The sequence below is a fragment of the Suncus etruscus genome, chromosome 2 (assembly GCF_024139225.1).
Source record: "Suncus etruscus isolate mSunEtr1 chromosome 2, mSunEtr1.pri.cur, whole genome shotgun sequence".
Lineage (NCBI taxonomy): Eukaryota > Metazoa > Chordata > Mammalia > Eulipotyphla > Soricidae > Suncus > Suncus etruscus.
The window spans coordinates 17,116,089-17,139,192 of record NC_064849.1 but is presented as its reverse complement, the minus strand read 5'-3'; the positions used below and the strand labels follow the sequence as shown (position 1 = coordinate 17,139,192).

At 36.8% G+C, this 23,104-nt stretch overlaps 1 protein-coding gene and 1 non-coding gene across 2 annotated transcripts in view; one reads left to right on the top strand and one right to left on the bottom strand.

The window, feature by feature from the left end:
• Nucleotides 1–23,104, bottom strand: part of LOC126001626 (protein unc-13 homolog C-like) — an 853,998-nt gene that overhangs the window by 124,907 nt on the left and 705,987 nt on the right. The window lies entirely within an intron of this gene.
• Nucleotides 759–865, top strand: LOC126003023 (U6 spliceosomal RNA). The gene has a single exon (XR_007493568.1). It is a non-coding gene; the product is annotated as a U6 spliceosomal RNA (small nuclear RNA).

The following is a 23,104-nucleotide window of genomic DNA, read 5'->3' as shown; positions in this document are numbered from 1 at the left end:
ACTCTTAGAATAATGCAGTAAATTTCCCAAATGTCTTCACTTCTTTGGGTTTAAAACAGTTTGAATATGTACTTTCATTGATCCAGAGGTTCATTTGTTGCCTGGTTCAATAAACAAAAAGGTTTAGACTTTCAACATTTCAGCAGAAAAAAATTACAAGTGTTCTCCTCTCGCCTTGAAGATCAATGTTTTACTTTTACTTCTTTAAATTCCTCAATATGTCCAAGACTCATGAGACACTCATGTAAATAAAATAAAAACTGAAGTTTTGTTCTTTTCTTATTTTGAACTAAATTATATCTGGTTTTTTTGGGGGCAGGGAGGGTGTGAGAGGAGTAGTTTGAGGCTATCCCCAACTACTTTGGACTTACTTCAAGAAACATTCCTAGAGATGCTCAGTGAATAGTGTGGTGACAGAAATGAATTAGGGTAGATTGCAGACTAGGCAAACACCTAAAACCCAAACTATCTCTTCTAATTTTATGTAAGGTAGTATGTTTTCCCCTTTTTGTCTTTCCACAAAATCTTCCAAATAATCCTTAATTAAAAAAATAACATCTGGGGGCAGGAGAGATAGCATGGAGGTAAAGCGTTTGCCTTTCATGCAGAAGGTCATTGGTTCAAATCCCGGCATTCTATATGGTCCCCTGTGCCTGCCAGGAGCGATTTCTCAGCGTGGAGCCAGGAGTAACCCCTGAATGCTGTCGGGTGTGACCCAAAAACCAAAAAATAAAATAAAAATAAAAAAATAACATCCAGTGCTCACTTTGGCAGCACATATACTAAAATTGGAACGATACAGAGAAGATTAGCATGGCCCCTGCGCAAGGATGACACGCAAATTTGTGAAGCATTCCATATTTTTGTAAACTACAAAAAAAAAACATACAAAAGAAAAAATATTAGGTGAATAATATAACAAAAAGCACATAGACAAAAAACAAATGGGAATAAATCAGTACTCAGGATCAGCAGGATCAGGATTTAACAACTCATCAGTAGATAGACTATCTTTCATGTATGAGGCTCTGGGGCCTGGTATTAAAATCCTTAAATTTACGTGTATAGAGGTAAGAGTAAAATAACTTAAGGAGAGAATTATTTATTATTTTTATTATAGAACTGAAAAATGTAATAAGGCATCACAACATATAATTTTAATTGTGAGGTAAAAAGTGGCCATAAGAAAGTACACTGAGGGGCCAGAGTGGTGGCACAAGCACTTGCCTTACATGCAATGACCTAGGACAGTCTGCAGTTTGATCCCCCAGTGTCTCGTATGCTCCCCCAAGCCAGGAGGGATTTCTGAGTGCATAGCCAAGAGTAACCACTGTGTTCTATCTCTGGAACTATATATGGTCTACTAAGCACCACCTACAGTGATTTCTATTTTTTTTTAGTTTCTTGTTTTTATTTTTATTTTTAGTATATATTTTATTTAAACAACTTGATTACATACATGATTGTGTTTAGGTTTCAGCCATGTAAAGAACACCACCCATCACCAGTGCAACATTCCCATCTCCAATGTCCCAAATCTTCCTCCTCCCCACCCTACCCCCACCTGTACTCTTGACAGGCTTTCTATTTCCCTCAGACATTCTCATTGTTAGGATAGTTCACAATGTAGTTATTTCTCTAACTGAACTCATCCCTATTTGTGGTGAGCTTCATGAGGTGGGCTGTAACTTCTAGCCCTCCTCTCATTTGTGTCTGAAAATTATTATTGCAAGAATGTCTTTCATTTTTCTTAAAACCCATAAATGAGTGAGACCATTCTAGTGATTTCTGAGCACAGAGTCATGCCCGAGGTAAGACTTGAGCACCAACAGATATGGTCCAAAATTTAGAGAAACAAAAGATTTTGAACAAAATATTTAGAAATTAAGTTCATAGTCCTAAAACTTCCATTTCAAAAATTGATCCTAGAAACTTTAAATATTTATTAAAACAAAATAAAAGGCCAAAAACAAACAAACAAAAAAAACTTTAATGGGGCCAGTGAGGTGGCGCTAGAAGTAAGGTGTCTGCCTTGCAAGCGCTAGCCAAGGAAGGACAGCGGGACCATGGTTCGATCCCCCAGCATCCCATATAGTCCCCCAAGCCAGGGGCAATTCTGAGCGCTTACCCAGGAGTAACCCCTGAGCATCAAACGGGTGTGGCCCAAAAACCAAAAAAAAAAAAAATCAAAATAAAAGGCTAGTAAAAATGTTTTGTAAGCAATAGTATGAGAGGAAAGATATTATTTTAAAGTTTGCTGATTAGAAGATGATGCTATAGCCACTAATGGAGATTTTTGTTTTGTTTTTTTTTGTTTGTTTGTTTGTTTTGCTTAGGGGCCACATCCATTGACGCTCAGGCTCTTAGAAATTGCTCCTGGTTTGGGGGATCATATGGGATGCCAGGGGATCGAACCGTTGTCCATCGTAGGCTAGTGCTTGCAAGGCGGACATCTTACCTCTAGTGCCACAGCTCCGGCCCCGACTAATGAAGATTTTAAATTAGCTGAAGATTTTAATCACTACTTATTTCAAAATAATGGGATTCTGAGTCTAGAGAGATTGTACAGAGTTTAAGACACTTCTTTTGCTGGGAGAGGCTCTAGGTGGGTCTCCAGCTCACACTGTGAGGCCTTTCCCCATCCCAGCATTGCCAAGAGTGACCCTGTGCACATAATAATGAGAATACTTTGAATACAGAAACAGGTATGGCCCATAAATCAAAATAAAATAATAAAATTAAGTAAAATAAAATATAATGTGGTCCTTCAATATAAAAAACATGAGTTTTCAGTTTAGATGTTGAAATGTAGTAGCTAGAAGAAATTTTTAAAAATCTAGTAAAAAATAAAATAAATTATAAAATATTTCCACTTTGGAGTATCAATCCTCAGAACACAAAAGCACTCATTCAAAAGGACATATGCATATATTATTTGTTGCAGCTAAGCTATGAAATCGACCTAAGTATTCAACAACAAATGAGTGGATTATAAAGATGTGTTATATATACATAATGGAATGCTATTGAGCTACAAGAAGCTATGAAATCGTGCAATTTGCTGCAACCTGGGTGGAACTGGATATATTGAGTAAAAAAAAAACAAACACGGAATTATCTCACTTATATAGAATAAATGGATGGAGGGGTCAGAGCGTTGGCACAAGTCATAAGGCGTCTGCCTTGCCCACGCTAGCCTAAGATGGACCAGGATTCGATCCCCCGGCATCCCATATGGTCCCCTAAGCCAGGAGGGATTTCTGAGTGCATAGCCAAGAGTAACCCCTGAGCGTCACCGGGTGTGGCTGAAAAACAAACAACAACAACAATAAGAAAACAATTACTGGATGGGGAAATGCAGTATAGTAAAGAGGAGAATGCCTAGATCATGACTGACCCCAAAGTATAGGGAGGAGACAGTCAGAGAATGAAATGAAGTGGGCAAGGGAGAAGATGAGAAAAAGAAGTAATGGGGGAAAAAGAAATAATGGGGAGTATGAGCCAAGAGCCTTAGTTATATTGGTAAAGTAGGGAACTGGGTGGCAGGCTTGAGGGGCTAGAAAGAACATGAGAACTTTTATGGAAGAGAGTTGGCCCTGGTGGTAGAATTGGAGCTAAAATATATGCCTAAAATTCAACTAGTAATAACTTTGTGAGGTTTTTTGTTTGTTTGTTTTTTGGGGGCCCACACACAGCAATACTGTTGGGTTATTTCTGGCTTTGCGCTCAGGAATCACTCTTGATGTTGCTCAGGAGACATCATGGGATGCTGAATCTCTAACCTCAGTTGATCACATGCAAAGTATATACCTACTAAACTATCTCTCCTGCACCTCAACTATCAATAGAATTGTAAATCACAGTTCTTTAATAAGTTTTTAATAGAAATATAAAAACAATAAATTCAGCATTTTTGGAAACTCTGATAGTCAATAAAAATAATTTTATAAAACATAAAAAGTAGAATTTTTTTCTATTTTGCCCTAGTTTATGAGAAAAATTTTATATTGATAAAGCAGGCAAATCCATACTAAAATAGGAAGAATTATTATACATGTATCACCCTCAAAATGTTTTATGAAAAAATATGCCAGAATCAAAAATGAACAGATTATATTATTCCATTTATATGAAGTTACAAAGCAGTCAAAACTAAAACATACTGACAGAAATTTCTGCAATAATTAGAAATATGTTATAAATTTCACTCAGATAAATTAAAAATAACATTGAGAAGAAGAAAATGCTCCTTATTTATTTGGTATAGTTTATACACATGTATGTAAATATCAAATTTCATCATATTCTATATGATATTCATATATATATTCTATATGATATTCATCATATTCTATACTTAAAAGATCTTGAAGCCAGAGAACAAATTTAGAGATTTATTTGCTTGTCTTGCATGTACCACCTGTAATAATACCTGAGCCAAAAATCAAGAACACTATTGGTGTGGCCCAATTCCCCCCAAAATTGACTTTTATTCATACATCTACTTATAATGTGATTTGTGGGTTAAAATAGCTGATAGTACTCAAAGCTTACTGACTTTGTTCTTAGAAATAACTCTTGATGGGGTTTGGAGGACTATATGGTGTGCCAGGTATCAAACCTGGATTGAGTTACTTCATGATACAGCAATATCATTCCTAGGAATATACCCTAGAAACACAAAACACAAAACAAAAATGCTCTCTGTGTCCTTATGTTCACCGCAGCACCTTTTACAATATTTATAAACTGGAAGCAACTCAAGTGCCCGACAACAGATAAGTGGCTAAAGAAACTGTGGTATATCTACACAATGAAATAATATGCAGCCATTATGAAAAATGAATTCATGAAATTTCCTTATGGGAATGGAAATTATTCTGTTGAGTGAAATGAGCCAGGGGGAAGAGGGATCCATATAGAATTGTCTAACTTATTGTGGGATATAAGGAAAATAAAAAACAGTGTGTGGATAATATCCAAAAACTGATCTATCATGGAAAATTTGACACAAGGAGTGGAAAGTGCAGTTAGAGTACAGAAGGGTCTATAATGAAAGGACGTGCATGGCATCCCTTCATTAACAGTAGTGCAAACCACAGTAACAAAAAAGAAAGAGAGTGATAGAGAGAGTAAGTGAAGCAAAGCACCTGCCCCAGAGGCAGGCAGAAGAGGATGGGTGGGAGGGTAGAGGGCATCAGGGAGTGTGAGAAGAAAACTGTTGACACTGATGGCAGGAAATACACACTGGTGAAGATTCTTGTACAATGTATGACTGCAACTCAATCATGAACTATGTTACCTGTGGGAAAAAAAGGCATTATGAATAACCTTGTAATCATGGTGTTTAAATAAAAAAAACCCACTGGTTGACTAGACATATATATACATATATATGATTGATTTTACCATTTATTTTACTTATTTTTTAAAGAGTCTATCTTGTCCTTGCCTTCTCCTCTCCTCTTCTTCCTCTCTTTCTCCCCCCTTTTATTCTTTCCTCTTTCCATTGTCCTACCCTATTGATGAATAGGAATTAGCTAATCCTTGAGAAATTAAAGACCCTCCTTTTTAATAGTTTTGTTGTTATTGTTTTAGATGTTATACACTTTGCACTAAGGGGTCACTTCTAGTGGTCTTAGAAGACCATTAAAGGTACCAGAGATTGAACCTATGTCGGCTTTGTGCAAGTCAAATGTCCTGCCCACTGTACTGTTGCTCTGGGTCCCTTTGCAATAAAACTGGATAGCTTGTCCAAAGATAACATTTAAAAAATTTGGGGAACTTTGATAAAAAATAATATTGTCAGTTATCAATGCTCTTGCTTTATTTCTAAGGCAATGTGTATACACTAAAGGATTTAAAACTTCCATAGACAAAAATCTGTTCATGCCTGTAGCATTTTATTAATATCTTAACTTCTTAGTTTTATAATATAGTAGATAGCCTGAGGGATCTGAATTCCCAGGGCCATTGACTATTTGTACAAAGATCAATATGCCATTGGATCACTACTTCAAGGTTTAGGCTATTTTAGTCTAAGATAGGAAAAAAGGTGCTGTTTTGAAAAGGGCTATCTAGAAACAATGTCCTTTTGAACCCCATCAGAAATTTCTATTTGAAATGTTACCTATATTTTACATTTTTATTGAATTAAAAAATATATTCCAAGGTATTGGTGAGTGTTTTTAGCAATTATGCCAAATTGTCTATTCATACCGGACTATAAACAGCAATTTGAGCAAAAGCTAAGAATAATGATGAATAATTCATATTGCTTCACATTGTCAGACTACAAAACAAAAATATTTCATCTTAAACATAAAAGATTATTTAGCATAAAAGGTCATTATATAGGCCAGAGTTAAACAATACATTTGCAAATGCATGCTCTATGATCAAATCACTGAGAAAACTTTCAGTAATTCAAATTGATGAGAAGGAGGTGGCAGAGATAAATTAACAGAGCAAGAAAAAGAATGTTATTTCTTCAGCATATCTTGTTCCAGAGATCACTGACAATGCAAGCCACACCATGAATTGCTTGTAAAGTGTCAGCATTGTGAGATGCTCAAAATATAATATAAAGATACAAATCACAACTCCAGTTTCAGTTTTGTGTAATACATGCCACAGGATAAAAATTAGAGCATTCAGGTCAGTGCAATTCTATGCAATGCAGATCCAAAAGCTATTGGAGAACTGCAACGACTTATATCATAGGCTGGAAGGGAACTTTAATTTCTTGCTGGATCCCCAGTTCTCTCTGCTAATCCATCTGTATCACTGGCAAATCCATCATCCCAAAGTACAATTCAATCACTCTACTCTTTTATTTGAAATCTTGGTGTTGTGTGTTTTTTTTTCATTAACCTATCTGTTTAGAAATCTTTATCATTAGTCTCTGAGCACCTTATAAACATCTTCCTGTTACCCTTCTCTTTCAAGTCTTTAAGAGTTAGGAAAGCAAGTTAAAAAATGTGCATATTGGAACAAAGAGAGAGCACAGCAGTAGGGTGTTTGCCTTGCAAGCAGCCAATCCAGGACAGACAGTGGTTCGAATCCTGGCATCCCATATGGTCACCAGTGCCTGCCAGGAGCTATTTCTGAGCTCTGAGCCAGCAGTAACTCCTGAGAGCAGCCAGGAGTAACCCAAAAACAAACAGAAAATTGCATCAGTCTGTTGGATATCTACAGTAAACATAAAGACTGCATACTACCCACATAAATACATATATGTATACAAATACATAAGTTGAGTTATCTTGTAGCTCATAAAAGAAGGGCATGCCAGAAACAAGTGTTTACAGGGCTATGTTGAGCAGCAAGAGAATGAATAAAGAATTTTGAAGAATTTCCACATGAATGCCAATTCTTCGAACAATTCCAAAAACTCATCTTCCTCCCCACATCAATGCTTAGAAACCTAATGTCCAAAAGGGATAGTCAATGAGTAGTTATTAAATAAACAGGGACAGTCCCAAAGAGAACATATCCAATGGCCATATATCTTTCTCTTTAAGACAGCACAGAATATAAAAATGAAAGAAAAAAGAAAAGAATCTTCAGACCAAAAGAACTGTGTCCTCTCATTACCTTGTGTCTCTTATACAGTGGTTGCCATCTTCCTTGGTAGACAATGAAGCCAATGGCTTGTATATTTGTCATAAGGAAACCTTGAGACAGTTCTTTGCAGATAACCAACATAGTTTTCAGTATGTCTATGGATTAGTTAGTTCTGTGGCCGTTTTTTTCCTTAGTTTATTTGTTTTTCTCATCTACACTCCACATAAGTGAAATATATAGGTACATTAAGGATCATCAAATTTATAAGAGAAGGAACTCATTCTCACTGGGGAAAATTCAGGAATTATATCATTATATAGAAAGGGAAGCAATGGAGTAAGAGCAATAGCACAGCGAGTGGGTATTTGCTTTGCAGATGGCCAACCTGGGTTTGATCCTCAGCACCCCAGCCCAGTACCACCAAGAATGACTCATGAGTAAAGAACCAAGCTAACACTGAGCCAACACTGGCCAGAGGTGGCCAAACAAACAAACAACATAAATAAAAATAAATATAAAAAGAAAAAGGGAAGCCAGTTTATCAACTACTGCTGTTCAACATATATTTATTCTATGAGATATCTATAGAAAGTGCTTGAAGGATGAAAGTATTTAAGTTTAAATAAAAACTAATTCAAACTTTTATTGAGGGAGAAGGGTTTAGAAAAACCTTGATCTATATAAGAAAATGAGCAATAGGATATTTAATCTCTGTCTAATAAGAATGTTATAAAATTTTGCATAAAGTACTTTATATTAAAGAAATGTTTTGAATGGAAGTGTAAATGTTGAGTGATATGAAAAGTCATCACAGAAAAGTTCTGTAACTCCCTTATTTTAATGAATCTATTCACATGACAAGAAAAATTAATAATTTGATTCTACTTATAATATGTCTCAATTAGAGAACAGAGGGGCTGGAGAAATAGCATGGAGGTAAGGTGTTTGCCTTTCATGCATGCGTCCCATATGGTCCCCCGTGCCAGCCAGGAGCAATTTCTGAGCGTGGAGCCAGGAATAACCCCTGAGCACTGCTGGGTGTGACCCAAAAACCACAAAAAAAAAAAAAACAAACAAAAAAAGAGAACAGAGCAGGGATTTTTTTTTTATAGCCATATTCATAATGTGTGCGACTGTAAGCTTTCAAAGCTAATAGGTTGGTGACTTCCAAATTGCAAATATCTACTGCCCCCACATGGTGATGATGCTGACTGCAGCTTATTTCTGTCTTCTATTATAGATTATCATTTAGCTTCCACTTTTATCATTGTTTTCAATATTATCATAAGTTCTTTGTCACTCTAAAGAGCTTTTACATATTTCCAATAATACATCCCAGTTTCTCCCTCATTTAGAAATCAGCTCATTTTAAATCCTCTAGATCTTAGAATTTTTGTTTGTTTTCCAATGCCAGGGTCTAACCCTATACAAGACATAATTTCTCTTTAGAAATAGTTTTTACTGCTCTGTGGCTTATTCAGTAGAAAAAGTACACAATCTTAATTTGTTATGGCTTGAAAATATAACTTTTGGGGCCGGCGAGATAGCATGGAGGTTAGGAGTTTGCCTTCCATGCAGAAGGACAGTGGTTCAAATCCCAGTATCCCATATGGTCCCCTGTGCCTGCCAGGAGTGATTTCTGAGCATAGAGCCAGGAGTAGCCCCTGAGCATGCCAGGTGTGACCCAAAAACCAAAAACCAAAAAAAAAAAAAAAGAAAATATAACTTTTGTGTATAGCACACTTTTCTGAGGAAGAATAGCTTATGCATGAAGCAGAAATAAAGTTCCCTCTGGGACCAATCTCTGAGCTTTCCTGGAGCATAGTTAACGCAAACCTTGGATTCACTTTCCACATACAGTAAAGATAACTGGAAGATGGATTCTCAGATTGGTCACTGTCACTTTTTTTCCAATGAACTTTGTTCTTCTATTATAAAGAACCAGAGAGTGCCGAAGTGGGAGTACTAAAGCTGTTTAATAGAAGTCACCTTGTAAAGCATAAGGAGAGTTTATGGGGGCAATTGCATCAAGACTGAAAATTATTGGGACAGCAGAGATAGCACAATAGGTATGGCACTTGCCTTGCACACACTGTACCTTCGTTAAATCCTTGACACACCACATGGTCTCCTGATCCCTGCCAGGAGTGACCCCTGAGCCCAATAGGAGTGATCCCTCAGCACATAGCCAAACATAAGACCATAACAAAGCAGCTATGTGTGGTTCCAAAGCCTAAATACACACACACACACACACACACACACACACACACACACACACACACACACACACAAAGAAAACCCAAATTGAAAATTATTACTCATGGATAGGTGAGGATTGTATAGTTATACTTGTCGAGACATGCAGGATGCATGTCTCCATTTATTAAGGAAGCACGCACAAGTCGTGGCTTTTGGCTTTCCTGGTGCAGTGCCTAATTTTTCCTCCCAAGAAATATCTGCCAGAAGGCCCGTTGGAGAAGTCAATCATTGACCCTTGCATAGATTACTGGCTATATTTCTGACATGGCTGTGACATATTTATCTTTTCCTTTTATTTTGACTTTTGTCTCCTTTTCTACTACAGAAATTTGGCTTTAGCTATCCTGTAGAAATTTCAGTACCAAAGAAAGCCCGCCAAAAGCTCCCCACTGGCTAGTTTATTTGTAACTCTTACTCCGAGTAAAACCTGGTGCCAGCAGCTTGTTTTTCTCGGTCTAACTCCATGATAGTAAACAATTATTTCTGTCTCCCCTAAAATCCATTTTTCGCTATTGCAAAAACATTTCTTCCAAAACCTGTATCTCTCCTCCTGTTTCTTGAAAAACCTGTCTTTTGCTTAACCAAAAACATCTTCAACTCATGTTTTCCCTTCCCTCTAGCAGGGCTCTTTCTCACCTACTTCAGGTAGTTAATAGATATGTATATTATAGACTCCTGGTCTCATTGTACTGTCCCTCCAGATGATCTCCTACCCTTTGTTTTCCCTGCAGACACCTTGCATATCAGAGTTTGTACTTAAAATGTCATCCGCTGAACAGTAAAATTTGTTTCTCTTCTCATAGACGTGGGTCCCCATACAATGCATTTTGTGTGGTCTCAATTATTTCATATTCGTCCGCCTTGTGTATCCGCTTTCTTCCAGTGAGGATTTTCTGACCCCACTAAGGTTTTGCTTAGGGACGCAAGTCGTCTGCAGCATATACTTTTAGTTTTTATTTCTATTATTGGTACAGGTGAGCATGTATTAATTTGTTTATTGCTCCTCAATCATCTCCATTTCTTCTTATAATATTCATATCTATTCCTTGTCAGTTGGTCTTAATTGTAATGAGAGTGAATATCCTTTTAATTTTTTTTCTTGGTTTTTGGGCCACACTAAGTGACACTCAAGGGTCACTCCTGGCTATGCACTCAGAAATGGTACCTTCCTTGGGGGACCATATGGGAAGTTGGGAGATTGAACTGCAGTTTGTCATAGGTCAGCTGTGTGCAAGGTAAATGCCCTACCACTACTTCACTTCCCGGTCCCCATGAGTGTGAATATCCTTGACTTTTCCCTAAATTTAGCGCTTTTCTTTTTTTTTTAATTTTTAATTTTTAATTATGAGAACAATGATGCAAAGAGGACAAGGTAAAGTTACAGTGGAAGGACAATCATCCATAAACAGAGTTCTCAGAAGAAATCTTCTTGCTGATGCCTAAATATTGAACTTACAGTCAAAGAACATTAAGAAAAAAAAGGCAGAATCCATGTAGAATTACTTTGTCCACAAGTCCCCAGATTGTAGTACATTATAGCATTTCTTAGTTGTACTCAAAGCAATCTAAAGCCATGAGATTTATGTGACTCCTTAAATATTGAAGGCATAGTATTTTTTTATATTTTCATGCACATGCATATTAGTTTAAGTTAACATCAAAAGTTTAAGAGTTTTTTTAAGGGTTAGAGTCAAAAGAGCACAGTAAAAACAATGTTAGAGTGGCAAATATTGTTTGCATAGGCCCACCAAAATATAGGGGACATGGGAAAGAAAAGCCTTGGTCTAAATACAAGGAGACCCTATCCCTGAAGTTTCCTGGCACAAGACCAACTCTAGGCTCCAGGCAAACTAGTTTATTCAATCCAAGTCATTGTCTGTAGTGCCAATACAGTTTTATTTTTCACACAGTCTCTATTGTTGGCATCAGGTTTCTGTATTAAAGATCCTGGAATCTGCACATCCTACATTGAGGTCAGGCTGGTGTGGAGTACCCTCTAGTTTCACCTTACAATTAAGGGGCAATACAGAAAGCCCTGTCCAGTAAGCAGGTCATTGTTGTTGTTAAGTCTTCTCAGTGTTAAGGGAAGTCTCTTTTGAGTAGGTCAATGTCAGAGCAGCGGTAGGATCTTCTCTGGTAGAGGATTGCCTCCATGTTATGTTATAGACAACCTTGGATGTTTCGTAGATGTCTTCCCTAGATCAAGGGTGAATGGAGAGTGTCCATTCTTCTGAGGCCTGTGCCAGGTCTTTATGTCAATGTTCAGGGTGTAAGGTCCCATTGCACTACAAGATTTGTGTGTTCCTATCTCTATTAGATAAGAACTTAAGAGTCCTAAGTCACAGACCAAAGTGGTGCCCTGGAGTTAACACTCCCCACACTATTCCAGAAAGCATAAAAAAGGACACCTATGTCTTTTCAACATTTTATGTGTGTTTTCTTTGATGGCTATAACTCTTGCTGAATATTTTCTTATATAGTGACGATCCCCCCCCCCTTTTTATCTTTTCTTCTCTTTGTGAACTGTTCAATAGGGAATTTGGTGAAAGTGTCCCTCAGTTTAATGCTTATGTTTGAACCAACTCATGGGTATGTTGGACGTGTTCTTACGCCTCCATATACTCTGATAATGCCACGTGGCTTGATTTAAAATTACTAATCAAAAAAAAATGACTTAACATAATCATTGTTCCTATTAACAACAGTTCCACAGAGCCTCAGAAATGGATGTTGAACTTCATCCAATAATCTTTCTATCATCTATTCTATAATCTATCTATTCTATAATCTAGTAATAGATTATAATAGGTGGCTACTAATAACATCTTTTAACTGTTTATTTTATTGTACAATTTTGAGACCATATTGGCTATAATTTATCTTTTATTATTTGCAATTATGAAACACAACTTTTATAATATGAATTGATTATTTGTATTTATTAATCTATCTGTGATCTATAGTAGCTTAAATATCTCATTCTCTATGTGTCTTTTTTGGGGGTACGGACACACCTGGAGGAGTTCAGTGTATACTACTGGCTCTGTGCTCATCAATCATTCCTGGCAAGTTTAGGGATGCCATATGGGATACCATATGGGATGCCAGGGACTGAACCTGGGTCAGTCCCATATAAGCCACTTGCAAAGCAAACAACCTACCCTCTGTGCTATCGCTCCAGCCACTCTGTGTGTCTTAAAAGTTGGATTGAATCTATTGCCCAAGTTCAGGTCTCGTAGGTCAAGAGTTATGGGGGAAGTCTGGAGAGATAGCATGGAGGTAAGGCATTTGCCTTGCATGCAGAAGGATTGTGGTTTGAATCCTGGCATCCCACAGGTTCCCCGAGCCTGCTGGGGGCAATTTCTGAGTGTAGAGCCAGGAGTAACTCCTGAGCGCTGCCGGGTGTGACCCAAAGCCCCCCTCCCCAAAAAGATTTATGTGGGAACAAATAGTTCTCTACCAGGAAAGTTACTCAAGCTATGTTTTTAAATTTGTTGGTACTTAGCAGTTATTTAAATGATTAAATTTCTTTATTATTGGAGTAAATGCTGCTTTATATAAATCTTATTCATGTGATATTTTCAAAGAGACAGAACTGAAGATGATATTTTGCATTTCCTTCATTGATTTTCAGTCTTATTTTTAAATTTATTTTTCCCATTCATTTATTTTGGATTCTTTAGTACTTTAATTTATCCAGCATTTAATGTAGAAGTCAGAACTCATATGATGTTTTGGTTTTCAAAATATAATCTGAAATGTTAATATTTAATATATTGTCTGTAGTTATTGACATTTATTGTATATATTGTTATAGGACATAGTAATAACTTTATAACTATCATACTAAAGAAGAATATCTATTTTTTTCTGTTCATCAGATAGTTTTTTTTTTTTTTTTTGTTTTTGGGCCACACCCTGTGACGCTCAGGGGTTACTCCTGGCTATGCGCTCAGAAGTTGCTCCTGGCTTCTTGGGGGACCATATGGGACGCCGGGGGATCGAACCGCGGTCCGTCCTAGGCTAGCGCAGGCAAGGCAGGCACCTTACATCCAGCGCCACCGCCCGGCCCCTCATCAGATAGTTTTATCTAACTTAATTTTGTCATTTATTTTTCCAGTGACATAATTTTGTTATTTTATTATCTTCTCATTTTCAATGTTGTTTCAACTACATTTTATTCATTGGATTCTTATTCTATTGTATTTGATGTGTATGATTTATATTTTGGGAAAATTCAAAGATAAGTTGGACCTAATACTCTTTCTTTCTCTTTTTTTTTGGGGGGTGCATATCTGGCTGTACTTTTAGGGATGCTCAGGGGACCACATGCAGTGCCGGGGATAGAGCCAAGCTTAGATATATGCAAGGCAAGTGTTTTAACATCTATGATCTATATTTCCCTATAATAAGTTTTATTTTCTTTGAATTTATAAGAAAAGTAAAGGTCATGAAGCCTTCCATGATATAAAATGACATCTCCTAAGCAGATTTTCCAGTAATCAAATTTTAATATGTGCCTGTTTTATTCAACTTTTCATTAAGTGGAGTCATTTATAAGAAAATTTTATTATTGCAATTCAAAAGAAAGTAATCATACTTTTATATTAATATTTTCAAAATCATACATTATACCCTGATATTCAATAGAGGTTTGGCTTCATTGGTTTTGGTTTTGGGACCACAATTACCAATGCTTACTCTGCACTCAGGATTCACTCCTGGTGGTATTCGAGGGATTATATGGGATGCTGGAGAGCAAAACTGGGTTGTCCATATGCAATAAACAAGTACCTTATCTTTTACACTATTTTTGGCCCTCATATAGTTTTTGATGTATCTATAAGTATTTTACCCAGAAGGAGGTCCAGTAATCAGAGAACCTATGGTTTTAAGAGCTCACATAAGAACCAATAATACCACACCTATGGATATACTCTAAAACTTAAAACACTGTGCCAAAAAAGCTCTCTTAATTCCTGTTTGTCACAGCACTATTTACAATAGCCAGAATCTGGAAACAACCCAAGTGCCCAAGAATAGATGAGTGGATAAAGAAACTGTTACACTGCACAATGGAATACTATACAGCTGTGAGGAAAAATGAAGTCATAAAATGTGCTTATACATGGATGGATATGTAGAGTATTATACTGAGTGAAATGGGTCAGAGAGGGATAGACATAGAATGATCATACTTATTAGTGGGATACAAGAAAAAATAGTATGGCAGTAATATCCAGACAATAGAAATGAGAGTCAGAAGGACCAGTTCATGGTAGGAAGCTGTGAGTGTAATTAGAATAGAGAAGAGTTCCTATGACAATGATAATTGGAACCGATTACTCTAGAAAAGAATTGGTGTTGAAAGAAGATAAAGTAACACCACTTTTTAACAATAGTATAAACCACAGTGTCAAAAAAGAAACAAGAAAGGGAGCTAGAGAGAGAGAGGGAGAGAATAACAGACCAAAATCCCTACCCCAGAAAGAGGCAGGGTGGGTGGCAGAGAGGAAAACTGGGGGCATTGGTGGCAGGAAAAGTGCACTGGTTGTATACATTCTTTTTTTTTTTTTTTTTTGGTTTTTTTGGGCCACACCCAGTGACGCTCAGGGGTTACTCCTGGCTATGCGCTCAGAAGTCGCTCCTGGCTTGGGGGACCATATGGGACGCCGGGGGATCGAACCGCGGTCCGTCTCCTAGGCTAGCGCAGGTAAGGCAGGCACCTTACCTCGAGCGCCACAGCCCGGCCCCGGTTGTATACATTCTAAGACATAAACTCAATTATGAACAATTTTGTAACTATGGTGTTTAAATAAAATAATTATTAAAAAATAAAGCACAGTTATGGGCAGACTTAAGCTTTTCAAATTGTATACACTGAATCACAGCTTTCTGTAGTTCAGAATGAACCCCTATGTAGAAATAAAGCCTTTAAATATTGTGTCAACTTGCAACAAATCCATTAGCAGGGGCTGGGCACTCTACTGAGGATAACCAGCACTGCTAGACCTGAGCAATTCCTTTAAAAATAAATTTATTTATTCTTTTTTTGGAGGGTTTGATTTTTGGGTCACACCAGGCAGCGGTCAGGGTTTACTCCGGGCTCTATGCTCAGAAATCGCTCCTGGCAGGCTCAGGGGATCATATGGGATGCCAGGATTCAAACCACTGTCCTTCTGCATGCAAGGCAAACACCCTACCTCCATGCTATCTCTCTGGCCCAAATTTATTTATTCTTTATTATTGTTATAATTTTTGTAAAGCCATAAGTACAAGGTTATTCATAGTAGTTTCAGGCACACAATGTTCCCAAAATAATCCTACCACCAGTGTCAACTTCCCTCCATTGTAACTCCAGGTTTGCTCTCTTCCCACTCTGCTTCCTTAATAAACATATTCTTAAATTTAGTCATTGGAGTTTGTATTGCACACTTACAGTAGTGTTGTATCTAGAGGTTTAGAGACAAAGTTATATAAGCATAACCCAAGGCTCCCTGAACCTTGCCCCTATATTACTTTCAGGCCATCTCTTTCTGCTTCCCCTTTCCATTTATCTTCCTCACTAGCATATTCATAATCTAGATTTTATAATCTATGGCCAAAAGGTTTGTGTTTGATATATTTAATATTTTCCATTTAATATAAAATATTTTACTTTTAATATTGTCAAAGTATCCTATGTACCACAGATTAGTCCTTTTCGAAAAGGGGTAGCATCTTAAAAGGAAAAGGAAAAGAGGCTGGAGAGATAGCACAAAGGGTAAGACATTTGCCTTGCATGCACTTGACCCAGGTTCTAGCCCCAGCATTTCAGGAGTAATTTCTGAGTGCAGAGCCAGGAGTAACACCTGAGCACTGCTGGGTGGCTCAAAAACTAAAGAAAAAAGAAAGAAACGGAGAGATCACTGTTGTGTGTAGATAAAGACCATAAAATGCAAAGCAAGAAGATTTTCATTTGCAAATCAAGGAAAGAGGCCCCAGGGGAAACCAATCCTGTTCATGCCCTGATTGTGTATTTCCAATCTCCAAAATTGTGGGAAAAGAGTTTGTCTTGTTTACATGTCCACATACGTGATATTTATTATGAGAACCCTGGTAAAAATCACAATCACTCCTGGACTGTAGATTCCACCACACTCTTCCTATCTATCCACAGCATATGGATAATGCAAGATAGCGCAATAGTCACACCTGCATCTCTGTTTTTCTTAAAGTAAATCATTCTTTCAGTGCCTGTGATCCTATCAAAACAGAAGAAGTAAACACAGATTGGAAAAGATCATTTTGTTTACTATGCAGCTTGGTCCCAAAGTCTGTCTCATCTCTTTATTTTGCTTGATCTGATTTTCACCTGAAGTTCACCTCACCCACAGCTGAACAAATAGGTCCATTGCTGGTCCCTGTCTGAGAATTCACATATCTCAGGGAATGTTGCACTGGTGAAGGGGTGTGTGTGGTTATAACTAAAACCCAACTATAAACATGTTTGTAATCATGGTGCTTAAATAAAAATATTAATTTTTTAAAAAGGGTCTAAACTGTCTGTTCTATGTGCTTTGACTCTCATTACTCTATCAACTACACAAATTTATAGATTTGTCTGAAGAATTTTCTTTTCACTCTGACTAACCCCTCAAATACTTTTCCTTCAAAATCTAAAAAGAGCATTTTATTATGTTGGCAATCTTTTATTTAGAAAGGATTTAAAGAATTATTTTTAAATGAATGATACATTCTAGGAAGAAAAATTCTTTCTATAGGTCAATTTTATCCTAATGAAAATAAAATGTGTTGGGTCTTAAAATATTTTTAAATGAGGCTAAACTGAGAGAACAGTGAAAATTTAATATTGAAATTGACTTGCTACAGGAACTTCTTGAAGCTTGTATTAGTTTAGATATTCCTCTGACTAAAATCATTACATAAACATGCAGCAAGGCTTTGAAGTCAGTGAAATTAATCAAACATACTCTGGCTTTTTTTTTCTGAAGGAATATAGTTAAGTACTGCAAAAAAAATGAACTATAAGGAAGCATTTGTTAAATTTCTTGAAAGTTTATCTCTTTTTACTTTACTTTTTATAGTTTATTTATTGTATATTTCTTTTTTTTTTAAGTTTTTGGCTCATACTTGGTGGTATTCCGGAGTTACTCTTGGTTATGCACTCAGATATCACTCCTGACAGACTCAGTGGACCATATGAGATGCCGGGGATTGAACCCTGGTCCATCCTGGGTGGGCAGTATGCAAGGCAAATGCTCAAGTGCTATGCTATCACTCTGGTCCCTTATTTGTTTTTACTTATTTATATATTTCTTTCTATTTTATTTAGTCACCATGAAAGTTATTCATTATTATTCATGATTGAGTTTTGGGCATACAATATTTCAACACTATTCATATTGTCCATTTCCCTCATGCCTCCTGCATGAAAAGCATGAATGTAAGCATTTTTGAGTTAATTTATGGTCCCCGAAAATAATTTTCTTAAGTGAAACTCTGTTTGAATGGATGCTAAATTATATTATTCTATATGAAATTATCACCTCTTTTGTTGATCTCTTAAATACCATAATGATCATTAGATATAGATTTGTTTTATTTGTTCAATATTATCACTGGCAGTAGAAAATACTAACAAGGGGCCGGGCGGTGGCGCTGGAGGTAAGGTGCCTGCCTTGCCTGCGCTAGCCTAGGACGGACCGCGGTTCGATCCCCCGGCGTCCCATATGGTCCCCCAAGGAGCAACTTCTGAGCGGTTCGATCCCCCGGCGTCCCATATGGTCCCCCAAGGAGCAACTTCTGAGCGCATAGCCAGGAGTAACCCCTGAGCGTCACAGGGTGTGGCCCCCCCAAAAAAAAAATACTAACAAACCTGTCTCAGCCCTTTTTTAATTTTCAGTCTAATAGCCATTGAAATTTAAAAATTTGGAAACTGGTTCAGAATATGTATTCATGTGAACAATAGTGTTTTGTGACACAGGATAATAAGCCAGACCTAAGATAAGTGTTTGTCCAACAAATACAAGAAATAGCTATACAAATTATTTTCTTAATATTATGCTTTTGTTTGTGTGTTCTGGGGCCACATGTGGCAGTGTTCAAAGATTAATCCTGGTTTTGTACTCAGGGATCACTCCTGGCAGTCCAGGGAACCATATAGAGTACAGGAGAGAAATCATCCGAGGTCTATCACATGTAAGGCTAGTGCCCAATCTACTGCAATATTTTCTGATCCCTAATACCCTACTTTATTAATGTTTCAATATTTTACAAAACAATTTTAGAATGTTATAAAGACTTTACGGGGCTCTTTTGCTGAATTATTTTTGTTATTTTATTATGTTCTATGATGAATGTATGGTGTCTGGGTTTAATGTTCTGTAAGTAATTCAAGCTATTTTTCAAATTGCAAATAAAAGAAAAATATTATAGTTAATAAATTTCAATATTTAAACTTAATGAAGTTCAAATCTAAGAGCAGTGTACTAATCAACTAGTGTAGGTCAGACAAGCATTATTTTTCCAACCTGATTTCCAAAGCATTTTATGAGAACAAAACTGAAATACTGGATGACCTACAATTGTCAGTTGTTTAAAAATTGTATAAGTAATATCACAATAGCAAAATAATATCACAATAAATTAGTTTAATAATATTTCTATCAAATGATTTAAACATACATCAAAGTCTTAGAGCATTTTACTTTTTTGTTCAGAATTTCAATCGATATACTAAATAATATAATACTTTCTTTTATTCCTAGCTAACTACTAATTTATAAAAGTACATGAATACCAAATATTATAAAATTAAACATGACTTATGATATTCACATTAAGAGCATAAAAATTTACCACTTCTTTTTTATTTTTTATATTTAAAATTTTATTTTACTGAAACCATTGTGTCAGGGCCATTTTCACCAACTGAGTCAACCTCCTTCCACCAGTGAACTCAGTGCATCACACCACCACCCATTGCCCCTTGGCATGCCAGTATAATAGGCCCATTTAAGTTTATATTGTTAAAGTTTAGGTCTCTTAATTTTATTGTCATTTCCTTTGGCTTGGTTATTTAGTTTTGTCCTTAGTTTTTCTCCACCAGTGCATCTGAGACGACTTGTTCCCTGGTCCTCAGCCTTTCTTTTTTCCTTTCTTCTTATTTTAGTTTAGTTTAGTTTAGTTTAGTTTAGTTTTAGTTTTTGGGTCACACCCGGCGGTGCTCAGGGGTTACTCCTGGCTGTATGCTCAGAAATAGCTCCTGGCAGGCACGGGGGACCATATGGGACACCGGGATTCGAACCAACCACCTTTGGTCCTGGATTGGCTGCTTGCAAGGCAAACGCCGCTGTGCTATCTCTCCGGGCCCTCTTCTTATTTTATAGAAAATAAGTTTTTCTAGGGCTGGAGTGATATCGCAATGCTTAGGATGTTTGCCTTGCATGCAGCTGACCCAGGACAGATTGCAGTTTGATCCCCCAGTGTCCCATATAGTCCCCCAAGCCAGGAGCAATTTCTGAGCACATAGCCAGGAGTAACCCCTGAGCATCACTGGGTGTGGCCCAAAAATTAAAAAAGAAAAAAGAAAAAAAAAAGAAAATAAATTTTTCTATAATTTTTATTTAAAAAATGCAGAAATATGTGGTAAAACAGAATTCCATGTTCCAAGGTTCTATGAAAAGATGGGAGCCCCTATTTAAAAGATAAGAAATAAAAAAATATAAATAAATAAAAGAAAAATAAAAAGGGGTGTTTTCTGTTTTTTGATTTTGTTTTATTTTTTTTCTTTGGCACAGCAAAATATGGGGAAATAGAAAGAAAAAAATCTTTGGCCTAAAAAAAGATTCTACCCATGAAGTATCCTGTCATAAGACCAAATACGGGCTTGAGGCATACTAATTTGTCTAACCCCCACGTCTTTCTTTGTGGTCCCAGTAAAATTTCATCTCAATCATGGTTGTCACCGTCAGGTTTCTGTAATTAGATATCCTGTTTTTGGCACAGATCCTATGTCAAAGTCAGGATGTCACAGAGCATTTTCTGATTACTATCTCACCATTAGGTGGCAATGCAGAGAACCCTGCACTGAAAGCCAGCTGTCGCTGTTTTCAAGTCTTCAGGTTGTCATATAAATACACTCTAGAGCAATTCGGTACCTGAGCAGCATTATGGCCTGCCTAGTGGAAGTATGATTCCTGGTGCTGGTGCAGAAAACCATGCCAGTTCCAAATATGGAACGCAAGGTTCTGGGGGAACAGACTATGTCCATATCAACTGAAGCCTAAATCAAAGTTCTATGACAAATTCCAGAGTGAAATGCCCTGTTGCAATATAAAATTTATGATAGTTCCTATCCCTATTAGATAAGAACTTCCTCCTATAAGTAAGATTTCGCATTTTATGTGCTTATGCAAAAAGGAACAATTGCACTTGATATTACTGGTGTATATGGAGGTAAAAAATAAGAAGCCATACAATTCCTATAACCTGGTTCTAACATGAACTCAGAGCTCAAGAGAAACTTATTAACTAGAATTCATTACTGAACAACTCCAAAAAATGAAATGAAGAAAACGACCTCTGCATAAGGAAATAAAAAATATGAATTATACTTATCAAGAAAATATACCTAGGGACCAGAGAAATAGCATGGAGATAAGGTTTTACCTCCCATGCAGAAGGAATGTGGTTCGAATCCCAGCATTCCATATGGTCCCCCAAGCCTGCCAGGAGCGATTCTGAGCCTAGAGTCAGGAGTAACTCCTTAACACTGCCAGGTGTGACCCAAAAACAAACAAACAAACAAACAGAAAATATACCGAAAAAATATATGATGAGATATACATATCCTCTTTAAATCTTTAGAAATAATCAGGAGGGGGATCCATAGCACAGCTTCAGCTAGCTTCAGAGTCTTGTGGACTCTGAAAAAATGTCTCCTAGTAGTCATATGTCAGGAAATGTTCTTGAGCTGGGGGTTTCTAAAAAAAAAAAAAAAAAAAGAACTTGGTAACAAGGAACAGTCCACAGTGAAGGTAGGTAGGAGAAAAAGGGCCACCGAGAGCAAATTAGCAGCAGCAGTAGTGGCAGCTTTTTCTTGGACTGAGGCAAGACAGGCTAGGAATCTGTCTTTTCATTTGGAAGCTGTTTAGTAGCTGGTTGGGGTGAGAGGAATGTTTGGTTCCTAAGGAGTTATAAACTGAGGTAAAAAAAAAGTTTAAATAGAGAGAAATAACAGATCAGGGATGAGAGAGTAAAGGGTTAGAAAAGAATTTGTAAAATGATAAGGGGGACGGGGAAGAAAGGTTTATATATAACAGGAAAAGGACAATATACAACATAGACAGACATGTATATTACAGATGTACATTAGACTGACATTGACATTGACATTGTGTGTGACACACATACACACACAGGATCAATTCATGGGTTACAGTTGAAAGCTGACCCAGGTGAATGGGTCAGACTGTTTACAAAATATAAAGCCAGCAAGTCAGATGTAAAGGTTTTTCATTTTCTAGGCAAGTCATCATTGGTGATGGCAAACTACTGAAAATTTTTTTCCTAAGTTAGATTGTGTACAGAGCGTTTCTAAAAGCAATAGTAATTTTCAAGTCGAACGAACTGATATAGTAATGTGAACTCTAAGAGGAGTCTTCATCATATAATATCATAGTGTCTTGAGTTTCCAGGTTCCTTTCTTGAAAGCAAACTACAATCATGAGCATTGTGATATAATGGTCATCTACCTAACATTGAAAATAAATTGCAATAACATATTCATTGAGTAAGAACCACAAAAGGAATTTATGACAGGCATTGCATATTCCATTGATATCTGTGGATATAGACATTAGATCATATTAGCAAGGAAAATGAAATAGAATATGAATAGATAAGAATTTTTGTCAAGACATTATCTTAATGAACACTGTCTTTTGAGTCTAATATATTTAGCATTGCAATGTGAAACTTGGGTGACAAGCTGTATCTCCATGTACCACTGTGTGCAGAAGGCATTTTTGTATTGTGTTTTTGTGTTCCTAGGGTATATCCCTAGGAGTGGTATAGCTGAATCATATGGGAACTCAATTCCCAGTTTTTTGATGACTCTCCATATTGTTTTTCATAAAGGTTGGAATAAACAGCATTCCCAAGAGCAATGAATGAGAGTTCCTTTCTCTCCATATCCCTACCATCACTGATTATTTTTGTTCTTTGTTATGTGTGACAGACTTGTTCTCTGTGATGTGTGGCGTGAGGTGGT